Genomic DNA, 20,635 nt, shown 5'->3' with positions numbered 1-20,635 from the left:
TTTGTATTTAAATGAAATTGCCATTTAAATCCATTAATGAATGGATTAACGAGATTCCCACTGTCCCTATCTACTATCTAGCGAAACCACAGCCAGGTAAACGGGCTTGGAGAAATCAGGACTAGAAACGTCCTTTCGTAGGAGTGTTAATAATAAAGGACTCCTATACGTTTATATTATTTGGAAAATACATGGTTGTTAAGTTCTAAATTTATGTTTCGGCTAATATAAAGAAACTGTAAACCACATTACTGTTGCACCGTCTGTTTCTAGTTGAATAGTGTATATAAATCATTCTTAATAGAAGTTCGTTAAAGTTAGTTTCATAGGACAGGGAGAAGGCGTGGCTTGGACAACGTGAACGTAGAAATGAATAATATTATAAGTGAATAATTGAAAACTTTCAAATAATGAATAGAGTACAGTTAAGAAAATGAGTATATGAAAAAATAGATTACTTACTGGTGGACTGATTTGATGAATGGGCTGATGGAAGTCTATTTAGATATGCAGTAAATAATCATGCGTAGTTTGTTTAGTCAGATTCAAATTGAAATAAAAAAATAAAATAGGACAATATTCAGATATGAAAGAGACAATTGTGGTTGACACTTTACGGTGTAAAATGGTGATGTGAGGAAACTTATATCTTAACTTATATCCAAACAGCATAGCTGTGGTGTCAACGCTTGTAGGTGGCGTCATAATTCAAGTAGTTTATGAAGTGTCAATAGTTATATTTCGTTTCAAATGTATGTAAGAATTAATAAAAGTTAAGAAAATAAGGAATATATTTATCTTAACAGAAATCAATGTTTATTATGTTAGTAACTCTTCAAAAATTACGGGGAAGTAATACCATTCACACCTCATGGTTTACCCTAATTTTACATTTCATAACTAACTGAAATTAATTTTGCGAAATCGAGTTTGACCAACAAAGAGGCAGAAAAATGCAGTCAAATTATTTTTACGAGCCAATCAAAACTAATATAATTCATGAAATGAATTCTAAGCGTATTCATAGAATAATTATTGGTAAAAATCAGTTAGTTTAACAACTTATAATATATAGAAAAACTAGTGTGTTTTGGTAATACTACGTTCCAACAATGGCTTTTAGGTCAGGTTGCTTAGCGACAAGAGTATAACCTGATATTGTTGTTATTCTAAATACTGAAAGTATAAAAGAGACAAAAATATTTGTTGAATTTTTAATTTAGTATCTTCGCTGATTTTTAGTGAAAACGATTGCGATATAACAGAAAATAACTTAGGTCAGTTTAAAATCGAATCGATATTTTTAATTTCATGATAAAGTTTATGCCATTGGCTCAAGTCTAGGTGATCCAACACTATGTATTTACTTTAGGTTTATTATACCAACACTCATTGCACTTACAAGGTTTCACGGTACATCCCTCACGGCCCCTTTGCATACCCGTTATTAATTTCTTAATGGACCGCGATTAATCTAACTACACTGTCTAGATAAACGCATTTTGGTTTTTATTTCGAGAAATCAAGCGTGACGTGACACATACTGGCCTTTATGTAGGTTGAATACGATACATTAATTATAGTTCCTTTAGCCTACTTGTATTTTCATTAACGTCATCTACCGATTTCATTCCATCACAGAGCAGGAAGATGAATTGTCTTACACCATTTCACATATTATAAATCAACAGCTCTAAACAGAAGTAAGATATGGGTAACAATATTCAAGCTTCAAAACAGTTCATAAAGTTTAAAGTTCGTGTACGATGACTTACAGTAGCCATACTTGTGGCTGTTTGAAAATTATCTTACTAAATCACCTGAGATTATCATGTGCTTATGTCAATGATAAAACGTCTTAGGATAAAAGTACAAAAATATAGTTTTGAGAGTGTAGTTTGTCTTGTGACAGTTGAAGGCAACTATAATATTTTCGTCTTCTTTTATTTGTTAAATATTGTCTTATATATATATACACACAGAAACAGTCAAATCAAATTATATTTTGATATTAAGGACCGGAGACAGGTTATCGCTGAAAATAACTTACGTTATATAATTTAAATAACACTCTCGTATTAAACTTAAAATGAAAGTCGTGTGTATGTAAGACACGTTTTCTAGAATAATTGCTTTAAAGCATACGAAGTTTTAAAGTAATGTTTTAGACGTATGTATCTTATTCGAAAAGTGTGACTTTCTACTGTAATTATTTTTCGCACTCAGTGAAAGTTGTACGTTTAGTCTAGAAATATATTTCCCTATTATATCGAGAAAAACTAGTTGCTCTGAAACTATAAACTCTAACAATATTTACAAACAAATCTGTATCTACAGTTTAATATTTTAATCTCAAACTGATGAGATCTGAAAACGAACGGCAGAAGACTTTCGAAACGTCGTCCTTCACAAAGTTTCATAATGCAATCAAATGGTCAATAGTTATAGTAAATCATCATGAACCGTATCAGATAAAAGCTAGCTATGTTTATTACCACTACAATGTATAAAATTAGCTACCACATGTAGTAGTTCTATAAATATTCTTTTTCTCAAGATAAAACAATTCTTGAACAAGTTTCCATGACAATGTCCAGCTGCAGCTTAAAAAAATACATCTCGAATTAATGCAACTAAAAAGTCAATAGCTATAGTAAATCATCACGAACCAGCTATGTTTATCTAATCAATAACACCTTAGGTGGTAAAAATAGGTGTGGCATGAAACAACAGCAACAAATATTAAACATACAACTTAAAATAATGAAATCAAAATTGGCAGCCAAACCGGTAGTTAGTCTAACATGCTTAATAGAAGATTTACAAGAAATTGTTTTTGTTCCAGCTGGAGCATGATGGTGGGTGAAGTAAAATATGATACGTAGCTAAATAATGAATTAATATTTGCTGTAAAAGTCTAATCAGTGGCTAGCACTCCCGCCGCCATTTTTGATTTTATTGTTTTAAGTCGCGCGCTCAGTTCATATTTTGGCTGCAACTTTCATTCAAACCTAAGATGTTTTTGATTGGATAATGTATATTAAGAAAGTGCTTCAGATACCTTTGACTAAGGTTCTCTAGCTGACTTGTAAACCAAGGTCTCATTTGATTAAGTAAAACGAAAGGCAGACCTTTGTATTTAATTTAGTTACTAAGTTACCAGCAGGGTTTTGAACATCCAAACTGCCACGTAGCGGAATATTTTGTTTTGATAACATTTTCATGGAAATTTAGGAAATAATAGAGATGCTATGTATTAGAAATACTCACTTCACAACACGTTTATAATACGATCGTTTTTATGAAACTGTTAGCTGTTTTCGGCAAATTGTTCATTTCCTGAACAGAAAAATATGAACTGCCACCTAATTAAAAGAAATATCAAATACAATTGTTCACGTCTTAATGTATTTATGCGCCAACATGACCTTTGCAGGTAGAGTAAATGTAAGCAGACATCACACGTGCTGTTAGTGTTGGACCACTTTTAACTGAGGCATCATATAGTACGTCGACAACAGCACATTAAATATAATTCATTATCAAATACGTTTACGACTTCGATAACCACGACAGTACGTAAAACAATCATTAAAAATAACCTTATGACCGCAATATTACACAGCACGTGAAATGCATCAGCACAGATGTTAACAACCCTTTGACATGGATTATTTTCAAATCATGTCCTTGTAATGATAAACTCGATTTTTTGTGATTCAGAATAATATAGTTAACACTAAAACCAAAGTTTCTTTTTATCACGTTGAAATAATCGTTTTGGTAGCTTTTTAGGAACCAGCAAACAGGATGTTCAATTCCTTTGTGGTTTGACTGTACAAAAACAGCACCACAATCACTGACATTAATAGCTAATGACAAGTGCTCATCAAAGTCAGGTGCCATCGACACAGAGTGAGTGGACAATAAATATTTGACCCTTTCAAAAGCAGATTGGTATGTTTCAAACCACTTGACCTTCTGATTTTTCTTTAATACGTTTGTTGATGGTACAGAGATGTGAATACTTTTTTTTTTTACAGAACATCAGTAATAATCAGTAATAAACATCTCATCAAACTTTGGTTGTTGGTAGGAATTGGATAATTCGTAAGACAATCAAGTGTAATCGCTTAAAAAAAAAACACACCCACCGTAAAATATTTTCAGATGAATCAATGATGTGGTGGAGTTTTAACATGGCACAGCTAGGTGGCGTTTCAACAACCAGATGATTTTACAACATAATCCATATCATTAACTTACTCCGAATAAGCTCACCCTTTCAGCTGTGGGATCCTGATAAGATGACGGTCAGTTCCACTGTTCTTTGGAAAAAGAGTGGCCAAAGAAGTGTCGGTAGATGGTGATACCTAACTCCCTCTCTAGTTTTACACTACTAAATTAGTTACTCCAGCGCAGATATCCCTCGTGTAGCTTTCCGCAAAATTCGACAAACAAATAAACAACTTATTCCGTTACAACATAAAATATTTATTTGTTTCACTTTTCCATTAAGTACAAATGATCCACGAATTCGGAGAAACTATTCTACTGCAAATGGATTAACGAATCGAATAATAGATCACGCTGACATGTTAGTCACAGATATACTTTCTTTTATTTACCGAAATTACATGTTTTGGAAAAGTAGAGTAAAATTCACAAATAAATAAGATTTATTATTACAGCTGTATTGATATTTTAAATTCATTCCGTTTCATATACATCATTTGATATAGGCCTAATGCCGAAATGACGTGCGATTATGTGTTTAAATCATAATTTTTTAATTCGTTTGAAAGCAGTTGTCTCTTCGAGTTGTAGGCCCGGCATAGCCAGGTGGATCAAGGTATTTGACTCGTAATCTGAGGGTCGCGGGTTCGAATCCTTGTCACACCAAACATGCCCGCCCTTTCAGCCGTGGGGGGCGTTATAATGTTACGGTCAATCCTACTATTCGTTGGTAAAAGAGTAGCCCAAGAGTTAGCGGTGGGTGGTGATGACTAGCTGCCTTCCCTCTAGTCTTACACTATTAAATTAGGGACGGTTAGCGCAGATAGCCTTTGAGTAGCTTTGCGCGAAATTCAAAACAAACAAACTTTTCTGTTGCTTTTCTGTAATTTTAAAATTCTGTAACTTACATATTTCAGCTAATATACCTTTGTTTTAAATTAAATATTTATTTCTTATTAAATTTGTTTGTTTCTTTTTTAATTTCGCGCAAAGCTACACGAGGGCTATCTGCGCTAGCCGTCACTAATTTAGCAGTGTAAGACTAGAGAGAAGGCAACTAGTCGTCACCACCCACCGACACTTTTTTGGTCACTCTTTTACCAACGAATTGTGGGATTGATCGTCACATTATAACACTCCACGGCTGAAAGAGCGAGCATGTTTGGGGGGACGGGGATTCAAACCTGCGACCCTTGGATTACAAATCGAACGTCTTAAACCAGCTGGCCGTACCCGGCCAAAATCTTACATTTATTTAACAAATAGTTAAATAGTGTTCCTATTTTCCAAATATTTCCTGCCAATAACTTCTTATTATGTTTGTTTAAATTGTTTTTCAACAATGACTACCATCAGCGTCTTTGACTCCAGAAGAATTCATCTTACACTTTCCTTTGAAAGTTTCTTATAGTTTGCGTATCTAGTTTCATGTTACTGAACAGTTTGCAATGGTAAATTATAAAATTCACTAAAGTTCATTGTATTCTATTATACAAAAGAAAATTGTGACAGTATTGCTCGCCCGGAATGGCCAGGTGATTAGGGCGCTTAATTCGTAATCTTAGGGTCGCAGGCTCGAATCTCCGTCATATCAAACATGCTCGCCCTTTCAGCCGTCGGAGCGTTATAATATTAAGGTAATTCCCACTACTCGTTGGTAAAAGATAGCCCAAGTGTTGGCGGTGGGTGGTGATGTTAGCTGCCTTTTCTTTAGCCTTACATTGCTAAATTAGGAACGGCTAGCGCAGATAGCCCTCGGGCAGCTTTGCGCGAAATTCAAAACAAACAACAGTGTTGCTGTGTTTTATATCATTTTATCCATCAATTATATGAAATATCGTATTGGTTATAATTTCACAAAATACACTTATGTGGGACAGCAGTAAGTTTACAAACTTAAGACGTTAAAGTCCAGGGTTGGATCCCCTCCAGGTAACACATTTTGGTTATGCTGTAAACCAATACTGAGTGATACTGTTCAAATAAAGAACATTGTTTAAGGAACTACCACGTCTCTGAAACCATTGGTCAATTTAGGTCACGTATACTGTTCAAATAGATCATGAAATAACCATAGAATTCAATGTGATCGTTGTTTGAATGTTTATATTATCGCTTGAGAATCATTTTCATTTAATGTAAAAATATACTTTTCTCCCCATATTTTGTGAGAAACAAAAGTACCTTACACAGCATCTAAGACTACTTTTATCGTGGTTGGACAACAATACATATTATGTGATAAATCAGTGCTGTAAACCACATTTTCGAAGTAACAAAAATATCCGCGTCTTTTTTCTCCTATTCACTGCGATATAAACGCGGTTTTATCGCAAGATATATCGCACTTCTGCAGTATATATATACATTTTTGTGTGTTTGTGTCAGAGAACGACATACATTAAGACGGTTAAGGAAATATTTTCCTCTATATTTTATACATTGTATGTTTCAAATGTGCAATTCTTTATATATAATATAATGATAAAAAATAACATTACTTGTGTGTATATATATATAACGGGTAAAAGTTAAGAAATATTCGACTTATATTATTGCATAGTTGTCTTGCGATTTTTAGGAAAGTGCAAACATTAATACTGCGAGACTCAATAAAAGTCATAAACGAACGAGACGTTAGAGCGCTGACAAACTGGAAATTTTAAGGCCTACTAAAAACTGGATTGTTTTAATTCTGAAAAATCTGAAGAAAATTTATGACAGTTCATGCTTCAAATGGCTGTCACAGTTTATTGTCTTTAACCTAAACTCTTCTATTGTTTTCCAAGTTGTTAACTATATTTTCGGCCGTAAACCCAATAATGTCTTCTAGTGTTCAGTCAGTTTAGAAGGTTCAGGCTAGTATTTGTAATGAATACAACAAACAACATCACTTACATTTATCTGAAGTTTTTTATCGTTTTCACTACAAACGGTTTCTATCCTTCAGTAAGGACTAAAAAGATTCTAAAATAAAATTTTAAGTTAGTCCTAAGTCCATATACTAAGCTAACAACGCAAAAAAAAATCTCTGTGCTAGTCCCACAATGATACAGCGGTTTAGAAAGTATGGGTGCGAAAATCTAAAACAGAATTTCCTCAAACTTCATAAACTTTTTCAAAACATTACTACTATAAAATATTACAAAGGTTTGGCGCAACATTCGGAGTTATCTAATTATTGAGTATATGGTAATATTGTTTTCTTAAGTTTAATGTGACTGCAAACTGACTGCTCTTAAACCTAACTCGAGAAATTGAATAATTTTAAATCTAACTCGGCAAAATTTGTAGCTTAAATCTTATTTAAAAGTTACGATTTAATTATAAAAGTAGATACAAATAAAATATTACAATTAGTATTTTTATTGTTCGTTTAATTTAAGGACTCAGCAATAATAACAAATAGAAAATGTATAATATATTTTTTTTGGTTACATGCATTTTTCTTTGATTTTTTCTAGGTTTTATTTTCTATAAAGTATTATAATATTTTAGACATTTATATTATATTAAAAATAATAACATAATTGAAGCTTTGAACATTTTCTTGATTATAAGTTGTAGACATTAAGGTCCAAAGAGTAAATCGCTACGTTAAACAAAATTCCTGTTCCTTAACCCACCTTTCAAAGATATTTTCTTACAGTACCTGAAATAAAAAGGAATTCGTTGTTTGCCTTCAATACAGCTCGCTCATCAGAATCGATATAAGTGAGAGAACTAAAATATAGCTGCGCAAGTTCCAGTATAATGCAACACTATGGCACATTTTTGTACGCCTGATGGTTGGTTTTTACTATATAGTTCTTTATTATTTTAAACAAAAGATGGCGCTCAAAAAATATGTTAATTAAGAAAGGTGGCGTATTGCCAAAAAAAAAATGAAATATTTTAGCAAAATGTTATTTAATAATCTAAATCGTCAGCTATTTTTTTGTAAAAATGAAGATAAAATACACAAATCTACAAAATGAAAACTATGTTTAGTTTCGTTACACTGCCTACAGGTAAAAACTATATTTGTTGTTCATAAATTCAAATCTGACACATTTTCTTACCACACTCGATCGAAATGCAGCAAGAGAAAACACCATAAAAGACTTTTTAAATTATGATCCTTTAAAATAAGTTTTTTTTAAGTTAATTTAAATTTCTAAAATTAAAAAAACAAACTCTTCAAAACCTGGTCAACTTGTGACACGTTATAAGATGTGTTGAAAAGAAAAGTTGATGATTGAGGATTTAGAAATCGTATTGTAAGGAATAAATCGATTGATGTAAGTTTTATTGATGTCTAGAGTACATATGTGCTCTACGTCTGTGCTGGAAGACGGATGTAATCCCTGCTGAGAGATTCTATCTGATTAAAGATGGCATTTTGGAATTTGTAGTCGCATTACTAACTAGACCATCGAACCTATTCTTAGGAGCAACAAAGACCCGGTTGAAAAACAACAACATAAAAAAAAACAAAATACAGCTCATATATAAAACAAAGGGAGTGAGATCAGACGTTTGTTTTACAGATATTTAAGTTTGTTATGTTTAAGGTTATTTTTTCTCGTATTTAACTTACTTAGCCAAATTTATTGGTCAATGCAGATTTCGAGTTACATATATATATAAACGAACTATATTAGAAATATATATATATATATACTTCAATACAGCTGTTGAAGGTAAAAAGTAAAGAGAAAATAAGTACATCTTCCTGAAACAAACCAATGTTTAGTAAAACATTTTCGTGTGCAGTGAAGTTTCAGGCTGTTACAGGTTTCTACTTAACGTTTTAAGGCACGCCCAGATGGTTAAACCATTCGACTCGTAATCAGATGGTCGCGGGTTCGAATCCCGGTCGCACCAAACATGCTCGCCCTTTCAGCCGTGGGGGCATTATAATGTGACGGTTAATCCCACTATTCGTTGGTAAAATAATAACCCAAGAGTTGACGGTGGGTTGTGATGACTAGTTACCTTCTCTCTAGTCTTACACTGCTGAATTAGGGATGGTTAGCTCTCCTGTAGCTTTGCGCGAAATTCAATAGAAACCAAGCCAAACATAATGTTTCAGAATGCTACACACTTTTACATGTAAGCACTAGAAAAAAACAACAACAATAAATACATAATTTTGTTTTTATGATGACACTTGAAAGTTCATGGTTAAACACTTTCAGTTAGATATAAGCGTTCCTTACAAGATTGAACGTTTTCATTTCGATGAAATTTCTGGTTTTATAAATATAAAATTCGCCTGGCATATTAAACGAACGATATGTATATTAATACACAAATATAAACAAGTATTTTTAAGACATAAAAATTAACTTTTAAATCTTTGAAACTTTTACACTTTAATAAAAGACATATTTCCCTAACGAAAATATATAGTAGTAACTAAGGTTTATAAAATCGTAAGTGACTTTTAGATTAAAAACTAAAATACACTAATTCGATTTCATCCTATAATGTTTTTTATCATAAACTCACTTTTAGTTTCATCTAAAACGTGTAAATTTTTTGATAAAGCAATAGAACACAATGTATAATATACTTTAACAGGCAATATCTAAGTTTCTTTAGTCTCTGTAAAAATAAGTGATGAATATAACTTCTAACGCTGAATTGATGATGTGTTATTTTAGTTTCTGTAGTCGTTATAAAAATAACAATACAAAATTATATGTTTTGGTAATATGAAACGTTTTTCTCTCGTAGGCTGTTGATACATTAAATGTTGCATTTAACTAATGAACACATGAGCTCTGTCTCTGAAGCTACGAAGTGTTATTAAAGATGAAGATTTTTACTACATTTTTGTATATATTTTTATTAATGTTTAATTAGAATATGTATAATTATGTTTTAAAAATGCTTGTGTTAATTGTACAGTGGTTATGCTTTTAATTTGCTATAAACATCTCAGTTTGAATTATGTTAGACTATTATAATTCTATTCTTGAGGTTCCTGGTCAGTGCAAAAATATAAGTAATTACAAAAATGGTATTTTATATTGCTTAAAGAGCTCAAGTTGAATGGGTTGACGTGAGTTATTTATGCTACCATATTATTAAGTCAAGACTATGTATTAGAGTAAACAGTTTAATCTTATATTTCACATTGTTTTTATTCCAACCAATTTGCCCCCTCGCGAGTACAGCGGTATGTCTCCGGATTTACAACGCTAAAATCAGGGGTTCAATTCCCCTCTGTGGGCTCAGCAGATAGCCCGATGTGGCTTTGCTATAAGAAAAACACAAACGTATTCCAACCATTTCTCCCCCCAGTAGCAAAGAGGTTATATCTTCGGACTTAAAACGCTAAAAACCGGATTTCGATACCTGTAGCGAGAAGAACACGGATAGCACATTGTGCAGCTTTGTGCTTAATTCAAAACAACAGCAACATCAAACCAATTCTTATTTGAAGAAATATACCTTTAGTCAACACGTTATCATGATATAGTAATAAAATGAATGTTTCGAAATAAAAGCCTTTTCATGGAGGAAAGAAAGACAAATTCGTAGCTGTTGATGAAAAGTGACAAAGCGCCTTTCTACGTAAGCCGCAGGTTATTTCGGCTTTCTCTACCATTTCATTTAAACATGTGTGTGTTTTTCTTATAGCAAAGAAGGCTATGACTAGCTGCCTTCCCTCTAGTGTTACACTGCTAAATTAGGAACGGTTAGCGCAGACAGCCCTCGTGTAGCTTTTGCTCGAAATTCCAAACGAACAAACAGTACCTAATATCGTCACTTTCAAAATAATAAATTTTAACTTCTCTATTTCCGTTGTCAATAAATAACGCATTGCATCATGGGTGGAAAAAATTTATGATTACAATAAATTATGTTTAATTTCAGTTTCGTCAAGGGTTCACCTGAGAATGCTACGACCTGTTTTCGGAAAAGAGAATGTACGTTCTAATGGTAAGATGTATGTTGCTTAAGAGATGTAGGGAGATGTTTGTTATTATATAAGGTGTGTGTGTTTCTCATAGCAAAGCCTCATCAGACTATCTGCTGAGCTCACCGAGGGTAATCGAACCCCTGATTTTAGCGTTCTAAATCCGTAGACTTACCACTGTACTAGCGGGGGGTTTGTACAAGGAGTTATTTAACAAATAAATATTATTTAAATTATTTCTCAAAGAAATAAAAAATATCTGATTTAATATGCATGAAGTTTAAATGAACTGTTAGATCATTGTGTTTGACATGGTAAAATGGTGGAACATCGTGACAAAACTGCGAGAACATGGTTCGCAGGCTATAACAGGTGTGGACGTATCTTTGTTGATGTTGTTATGGGTTTTAAAATCCCGATCGATATAACACGAACGAAGCTGTAAGAGATACTTAACGAAAGATAGGAATGTGATACGGTTCACTAGCACCACTAGGTAGTTTTATATGAAAAGCTAAACGCAGCGCATAATGACCATTAAAAACAACAACAAAAAGATCGAGGAAAACCGGGAAGACCGTTCATAATTTTCTCGTCGCTTTACAATGCGAGTTAAACATTATTGTATATTGATCTTGTGATCCTGGAGGATATTTATTTTGACATTGATTGTTTGATTACTGTCAACAGACTATAGATGGTAAACCAATGAGTGAATTTGTTTATTTTTTCAAGTGGTCTGTGAAAATGATTTAACTATATTCTTCTTCAATAAAGCGAAAGATGCTTTAACAGAAACTGGAGAGAATTTGGAACTGTTATAAAAGTGTAATAAAGTTGTGCTGGTTTCGAAATTTATTATTGTTAAAGGAACTTATGTAAGTTACAGAGCGTGAGGCTTAAGAACCTCATTTGCGTGAGTAACTTAACGGCTGTTTTCACACCTCAGTAGCTTAGTAGTTTACAGTTTGGATTTTCATAACCAACACGAATTTATACGACTAAAGGTAAAACAAAATTAGAAAGCTGGAATGTTACTTACCATGGATAGCTAGGTGGCATTAGTAAAAGTACAGTCGTTTTTAAACTTGAAATAAAAAAACACGATATATGTAAACCAACTAGCAATTTTGATGCAAAACAAACAGAAATACATTCTTCACGAAAACCACGTACAACAGTAGAATACGATACAGTATGTCTGGCTAGCATCTTGAAACATAAATCAAATAATAGAAAATATAGCAACTACAAAACCAAATGAAGATAAGAAAGATGTAAACATTTAAATCTCTAACTTTGTTAAGGCGTTCGACTCGTAATCCGAGGGTCGCGGGTTCGAATGTCGCTCGCACCAAACATGCCCACCCTTTCAGCCGTGGGGGCGTTATAATGTAACGGTCAATCCCACTATTCGTTGGTAAAAGAGTAGCCCAGGAGTTGGCGGTGGGTGGCGATGACTAGCTGCCTTCCCTCTAGTCTTATAGTGCTAAATTAAGGATGGCTGGCGCAGATAGCCCTCGAGGAGTTTTGCGCGAAATTCAAAAACCAAGAAACCTTTGTTAAGCCTATGGAAGGTTAAAAGGTTGAAACTGATATTATTAAAGAAAAAGAGAGTCTATTCAGCATAGAACAATCAATGATAAACTGATTAAGTACTCATGTAATTACTGACTTGTATTATAAATGACCAAATCACAAACATAGCTCACTACAGTGCGACAAAAACTGTTGAAACAATTGAATATTACATGATACGTCATTAGCAAGAACTTAATTTGTTTAATTTATCATGTCGGTAGATGCTATGAACTTCTGTCTTTTTATTTATAATTAATTTGCACCCCTCCGTGTCTCAGCGACGGATCTGAGAACTTATAGCGCTAAAATATAGGTTTCGATAACTGCTGTGGACAGAGAACAGACAGCCGTAGCTTTGCTCTTAACAGCAGAGAAAGTGTTTGTGTATGTTTTCTTATAGCAAAGCCACACCGGGCTGTTTGCTGAGCCCACCGAGGGGAATCGAACCCCTGATTTTAGCGTTGTAAATCCGTAGACTTACAGCTGTACTAGCAGGGGGCCAATAGAGCAAGAGATAAAAAAACAACAACATTTATAATCCACAAATATAATATTCCAGGATAATAGTCCTCCGATGGAACAGCGGTAAGTGTTCGGAATAATAACGGTAAAATTAGAGATTCGACTCTTCTCGGTTGACACACCTGCTAGCACCATGTGGTTTTACTATAAGAAAACATTTACCCAGAATAATAAACAACATCAAATATATTTGGTAGGACTGACAACTGTGTATGGTTTATTTAAGATTAATTGTAGGAAGACTTATAACATTAAAGGACAAGGTTTGATATCAGTAGTGGATTTGTGTTTAACAACAAATAAACGACCTGTTATATGTTGAAATCAAACAATGATATTTAAGAAATACCTTTGAATAGTTCAATAATTTACATAAAAGCTTCTTTAAATCACGTAATTATGACATAACCTAACATTAAACGTTATATACTTACCTCAGCAACAAAATAGTTTCCTTTACTTAAATATGTTACGAAACGTTTCGGTTTACGTAAATAAGTTCATTAGAACGCTATTAAATATATATATTTCATTAATTCTCCACAGATGGCGTTTTAAGACCAAACATTATCTCTTCTGTTTCAGTTACTGGTTTGTAATTAAGCGCTTACGGTTAGACAGGAGTTGGTTGGCTGTCTGTTCCTAGTATCGAAACCTGAGTTACTGGTTTGCCATTAGAGGATTTCTTTTCTATTTTGTTTTGAAATCAACTCAAGTTGTTTTTATTTTATGTTTGTTTCCTTTCTCCGTTTAACTCCTTCCAGAATTTTAAAGCTTACAAAACTAATCCTGGCAGGGGCATTCAGGATAAGCGAAACTATATGGAGTAACTGCACTCCACCCCCTCAGAAAGGCTAAAAACGTCCTCTTAAAGTCACCCATGAATAATGAGGATCTCATAATATGTTTTTTATTGTCGTTGAGAACGAAATAGCATTTCAATTTGCATTTTTGCCTCGAAACTCTGGGGGTGCCGTTTTGAAACGGAGTTCACACCGTCACTTACAGTTTGTCGGGACCGCAAGTTCCCGTGTTTTATGGTTACGGCCCCTCATTGGGGTGGCTATAAAAATAATTGGGGATAATGAAGGAGCTTGATCGTGACACTGGGGTCTCTGTGGATTATGAGGATACGTTATGGTTTCGCAGAGAAGCCTGGGTATTTTAAACTAACTAATCAAATATGCATTTTCTAAATCAGTTTTATTTTGTGACACTAAACAAATCGGTTATGACATATTTTAAATTTCTGTTTTAACATGAGAAATTCATTGCTTGTTTGTTTGTTTGTTGTTTTTTTAATTTCGCACAAAGCTACTCGAGGGCTATCTTTGCTAGCCATCCCTAATTTAGCAGTATAAGACTAGAGTCATCACCACCTACCGCCAACTCTTGGGCTACTTTTTTACTAACGAATAGTGAGATTGACCGTCACATTATATCTCCCCCACGGCTGAAAGGGCGAGCATGTTTGGTTCGACCGGGATTCGAACCGGTAACTCTCGGATTACGAGTTGCGCACCTTAATCCACTTAGCCATGCCGGGCGTCGAAATGTGTTTGTTTGTGTTTTCTTATAGCAAAGCCACATCGGGCTATCTGCTGAGTCTACCGAGGGGAATCGAACCCATGATTTTAGCGTTGTAAACCCGTAGACTTACCGCTGTACTAGCGGGAGGAAATTCATAGCGGTTTCTACTGGTTAAAGTTATATTTACTCTAAATCTGTGTTGATATTTACATAAATTATATATTTTAACACCAGGTAAAAGTTGTTTTAATGCCCGCTTTGTTTTCTGTTGTTTTATTCTCATTTGGTAAGATAATTTTATTCAAGACGTTTGATTCTAGATTTATATGACAATAAACTAGTAAGGTTTAAACCACTGTGAGCTGTTCTTAATTAAACCTACCTGTGTTTTAATTAATTCGTGGCACACCCGATACGATAAGCCCCATAACAAGCTCGTCTTTAAATGATGAAAAGACATGATTAATAGAAGGAAAAACACAAAAACAAGAACTGTGTCAAGGATAGAAAAATCTGAGCTGATTTTCGAGATTTGGGGAACTTATTTTACTTTATTTTTTATGAAAAAAATCTATTGTACATTTATTTTCAACCTCATTTTCGAGATTGTATGAGATTAGATAAAATGTTCTTGGAAATTGTGACAAACTATTAATCTTACAGGCTACTACTTAAAATAATACTTATGACTTAGAATAAAACATTCTTTGATGTTATACCCAGTATTAGAGTACATAAAACCATATCATTAAATAATAGATAGGTAAAGGGAAACGTTCAAGCTGTTATAGAAAAGTATACTTTGCTGTACAACGAATAGATATATGGTCGTCAGATGTGGAAAACCATTCAATATTAGATCTCCAAAAAACGTCTCTAAGAGTACCGAAAACATTTTTTTTTTGAAATATTGGAGGGATTTGGAGAGGACCTTTCAGTCAGTATCTGAGGATCATTCAGTTAGTATCTGAGGATCATTCAGTCAGTATCTGAGGGTCATTCAGTTAGTATCTGAGGATCATTCAGTCAGTATCTGAGGGTCATTCAGTTAGTATCTGAGAACCTTTCAGTCAGTACATATGTCACTTTATATACTCTGGATAATCGGTAACACGTACACTTTCAGCAAAGGCTGATTAGAATACTTGTTTTTACCTTCTCAGCATCACAATTGTTTTCCTGTTGTTAGTTGTTAGGCGTGGCCTGATTTGCTGTGGTGCTAGGTTTTGAATCTCGGTGTTCGTAGTTCTTGTTTCGTTGGTGTACAATCGTGCTCTACACTTTGGGACGTGGATACGTAAAATGAGAAACTGACTAATCCTACTATTAGATTAGAGTAGCCCAAGAGATCACGGTGGGTGCTGTTACTTAGCTGCCTTCCCCCGAGTCTATCAGTTTAAAGCTAGAGACAGCTAGTGCAAATATCCCTTGTGTAAGTTTTCATGAATAACACTAGGTAACAAAATTTTTACTTTTCCTTGTTCCTAGGCAGAAAGTGTTATTTCCCAATTGCTTATGCCTAAAATAAATGGAAAAGACCTATTTTTCTCCTCAAACTTTGCTTTTGTAACCTGGGTAATGAAATTTTCAAACTTACCCATTTTCCAGAACATTTCAGGTAGATTTAGTGCTGATTAGCTAACAGAGAATTTTCTCGAACTTACAAGTATGGCTGGGAGGTTATCAGAGACTTCAAAATGGTGACATTCCTGATGAGTCTCCAAGGAGGTTTTACCTAGTTTCTTTGTTATCTTTACCTTTGAGACAGCAGAGACACCGCAGTGCGCTACAACAGGAAGAACTAGCCACAACAGATTGAGTTCTCTATGGTCCACTAGTGGACCTCCAGAAGGTGTAGTTCCCATCATTGCACATAAAATTGGGTCTTATGAAACAATTTTTCACAGTTCTTGATAAGGAGTCTGCAGCCTTCAAGTACTTACGAGACTTCTTCCCTAAGCTGTCGGAGGAAAAGGTCAAAGCTGGTGTCTTCGTTGGACAACAAATAAAAAAATCCTGGAGTGCACAGAATTCCCCAAGAAGCTCAGTAGGAAGGGAAAAATCTTGGGGCAGCTTTGTTGCAGTGGCATCTTGACCGAAAATTATGTGGAACTGGTTGAGGCTCTGATAAAGAATTACGGCAACATGGGCTGTAGGATGTCTCTAAAAGTCCATATTCTTCACGATCATTTTGATAAATTCAAGAATAACATGGAAGCATATTCAGAGGAGCAAGGTGAACGCTTTCACCAAGATATACTGGACTTCGAACGCCGCTGCCAAGGAGCGTATAACAAAAACATGATGGGGGACTATACTTTGGGGCTGATACGTGAAAGTGATTTACATCCAGTTGCAAATCTCAATAAACTACTCACTTCTAAACGTTTTTGTTCATTTTTGTATAACTTTAGTATAAATACATGTCAATCTTGATTCATATGTTGTTTTATTCAGACCTTATGTAAATGAAAATGTACAAATTTGCCCGTTTTTACATAAAAAATTGGTTAATTTCTAAATTTCATTATCCAGACCACAAAAGCAAAGTTTGAAGGGAATAATGGCCATTTTCTGTACTTTTTACAACGTAAGCAATTAAGAAACAACACATACTATCCAGGACAAAAATGTGTGTATCATAGTGTAATTGAAACAAATTGACAATCTTCAGCAATTACCGAGAGAAGAGAAACATATAATATTAACCAAGAAAGAGCTGTTTTAAACAAATAATATTAACTCAGAGAGAGCAGTTTTAAACAAATAATATTAACTCAGAGAGAGCAGTTTTAACCTGTTCAGTGCCGTAGACGAGATAACTCGTTCAAGCCGATCGGTGACACAGTGCCACGGACAAGTTAATTCGTTCTCAATAATACCTAACTTTAACGCTAGATGTCAGCACCATACACGCATTTCACCTACTTACAAATTGTTTCACTTTCGATCCAAAATGGCGTCACGAAAAAAGTTACACAATGAAGAAGCATTAGAGTTGTATTGTAGCAGCTGAACTACTTGGCAGTCAACAGGTTAAACATATAATATTAACTCAGAGATAGCTGTTTTAAAACTCCATCGACCCTTTCACTAGTTCATCCAACTTGTTTGTTTGTACTAACATGAACTCTCAGTCATAGTATTGAGGTATCTCTTATCGTTATTAATTATATTATTTCTATTTTCTTTCACAATATACATGACGACACGAGAATGGCTTTTCTTTATTTAACTTTCGTTGTGAAATCGTTGAACAATGACGGTTGATATAATTTCCACCTGAATACTGAGAATGATCCGAACAATATTTATCATAACAATGTTTACAATAACAATATTTTTAACAATATTTTTCTGAAAATAGTGATATTAGAAAAGAAACAAAACTGATTATTTAGGACATTCTAATAATTTTTCTCCTGTCAAATGTTAAAACTGCTGACAAAATTATCATTGTGTTTTTTACTCACTTATTTATATTATATGTGGAGGTTATATACACTGAGAGGCGGGAGAATTTAAAATGTGGGTATTATTTTCTATTGGTTTAAAATAAATCTCCAGATATGTAGACTTAATCAATAAAACTTCGTTATGAACGAACTCCTTCGAAACAAATTTATTGTACGTTACTCACAGAAACGTCCGTCTCCAAAGTTACAATACTAAAATTAGAGGTTCGATTCCCCTCGGTTGAATGAGCAAATGGCGCGATGTGTCTCTTTGCTATAAGAAAACGCACACACACACTGTCTAAAACAGAATATGTGTAACGGAATTAAAGTTAAAGCTGCAATAAAGCTAGTAAAACCGGTACTTATAACGGTTGTTTATTGTAATCACTCACTCAGTTTTGGTGTAGGGAAATTTTATGATCTCAGGTTGTATTCCCTTTATCGTTTTCACATGTTTTATATTGTAAACCTCTTTCGTCCTTTACGTAGATTTAACCAAATAATTGGCTGTTTAGTAAATATTACGTAATTAAAGGATTGTCCCTGGATTTTGTTTAGACACTATTTGTAAAACAGATATCAAACTAATGGCTGCGGTTAAATATCTTGATAACAAACTATGTAATCAAAAAACATAATCTATAACGTATGAACATGCAAGCTTAGAGTCATGTTACGTGGTGTCTCACTAGTTAATACGTTCTTTCTTTCGATCAATATTTGTAATTCATATTAACAGTGGTTTGGTTTTGTTTTGAATTTGGCGTAAAGCTACACGAGGGTTATCTGCGCTAGCCGTCCCTAATTTAGCAGTGTAAGACCAGAGGGAAGGCAGATGGTCATCACCACCCACCGCCAATTCTTGGGCTACTCTTTAACCAACGAATAGATGGATTAACCGTCACATTATAACGTCACCACCGCTGAAAAACCGAGCATGTTTGGTGTGACGTGGATTCGAACCCGTAATTGTCGGATTACGTGTCGAGTGCCTTAACCACCTGGCCATGCCGGGTTTATATTAACAGTGATATGTTGTTATTAGTTTTTACAAACACAAACCAAAACGTGTCTGTATTCGAACTTGCCAAATGGAACACATATCATATAAAAATATTCTTCCAGACTGCGAACAGCCGATGTTGTTAATAATAACAATAAAAAAAAAATCGGACGCTAAAAATGTTATACATATAGAACGTATTTTAAACACTCACCTGAATTTTGTTTCTAATTCAGAGAGATCATTGTAAATTAACTATGTTAAAGACCAGGAGAAACGAGTAAACACTGCGTATGAAGAAACGGTTTGTAAAAAGTACAGCTAAAAACTGTGTTATTATAACAAAAACACATGTTAAAGTTTATATGTGATGATTATTGCCTCCGGTTATCTTAGCGAGATAGAATGAGGAACAATAATATCGTAGTATAACTGAAAGTAAGACCAGTCCTAGAAGATATCAAAAACCAGAAAATAAAGTGGTTATCTTACGAGAGTAAAGACCTGGCATGGCCAGGAGGTTAAGGCGTTTGACTCGTAATTTGAGGGTCGCGGGTTCTAATCCCCACAATACCAAACATGCTCGCTCTTTCAGCTGTGGGAGCGTTATAATGTTATGGTTAATTCCACTAATCGTTGATAAAAGATTAGCCCAAAAGTTAGAAAATGTAAATTGAAATCATCAGGATGTTTGTATTACTCTTTGTAAGTTTAGCTTACAGATTATTTACTGACCAATGAACAACTCAGTTTCAAAACGTTGACAAATCATACCACACGATCATCCGTTACTATCCAGTGGAGCAGCGAAAATTCTAAAGGTTTAGATCACAAAAGCAAAACCTGTCATAACCAGGTGACTAGAGCGCCCTACTCGTAATCTGAGGGTCGCGGGTTCGAATCCCAGTCACACCAAATATGTTCGTCCTTTCAGCTGTGAGGACATTATATTGCGATGGTCAATCCCATTACTTGTTAGTAAAAGAGCATTCAAAGAATTAGCGGTGGGTGGTGATAACTATTTGCCTTCACTCTGGTTTTACACTATTAAATTAGGGACGGCGAGCGCAGATAGCTCTCGTGTAGCTTTGCGCGAAATTGAAAACAAACAAACAAACACTAGGATGTCTCGGAATAAACCGCCAGAACGATGGACAGTACAACAATACAACGGATACAAGGTGATGGGGAGTCATAGATAACATTAAATATCATGGATTTGCCCTTAGAAAAGCTACCATAGAACCTACATACAGTAACTCGCCCTTCGGAAAGCTCTGGATACAGCACATGAAAAGTTCCTCCATTTTCAGTCTACACCTTATATTAGACAGAAGAAGGAAACGTAAAATAAGTAACATAATTGAAAAGGATGAAAATAAATTATATTAATTA

This window comes from Tachypleus tridentatus, chromosome 11 (assembly GCF_004210375.1).
Source record: "Tachypleus tridentatus isolate NWPU-2018 chromosome 11, ASM421037v1, whole genome shotgun sequence".
NCBI lineage: Eukaryota > Metazoa > Arthropoda > Merostomata > Xiphosura > Limulidae > Tachypleus > Tachypleus tridentatus.
Note: the sequence above shows the minus strand (reverse complement) of the source record.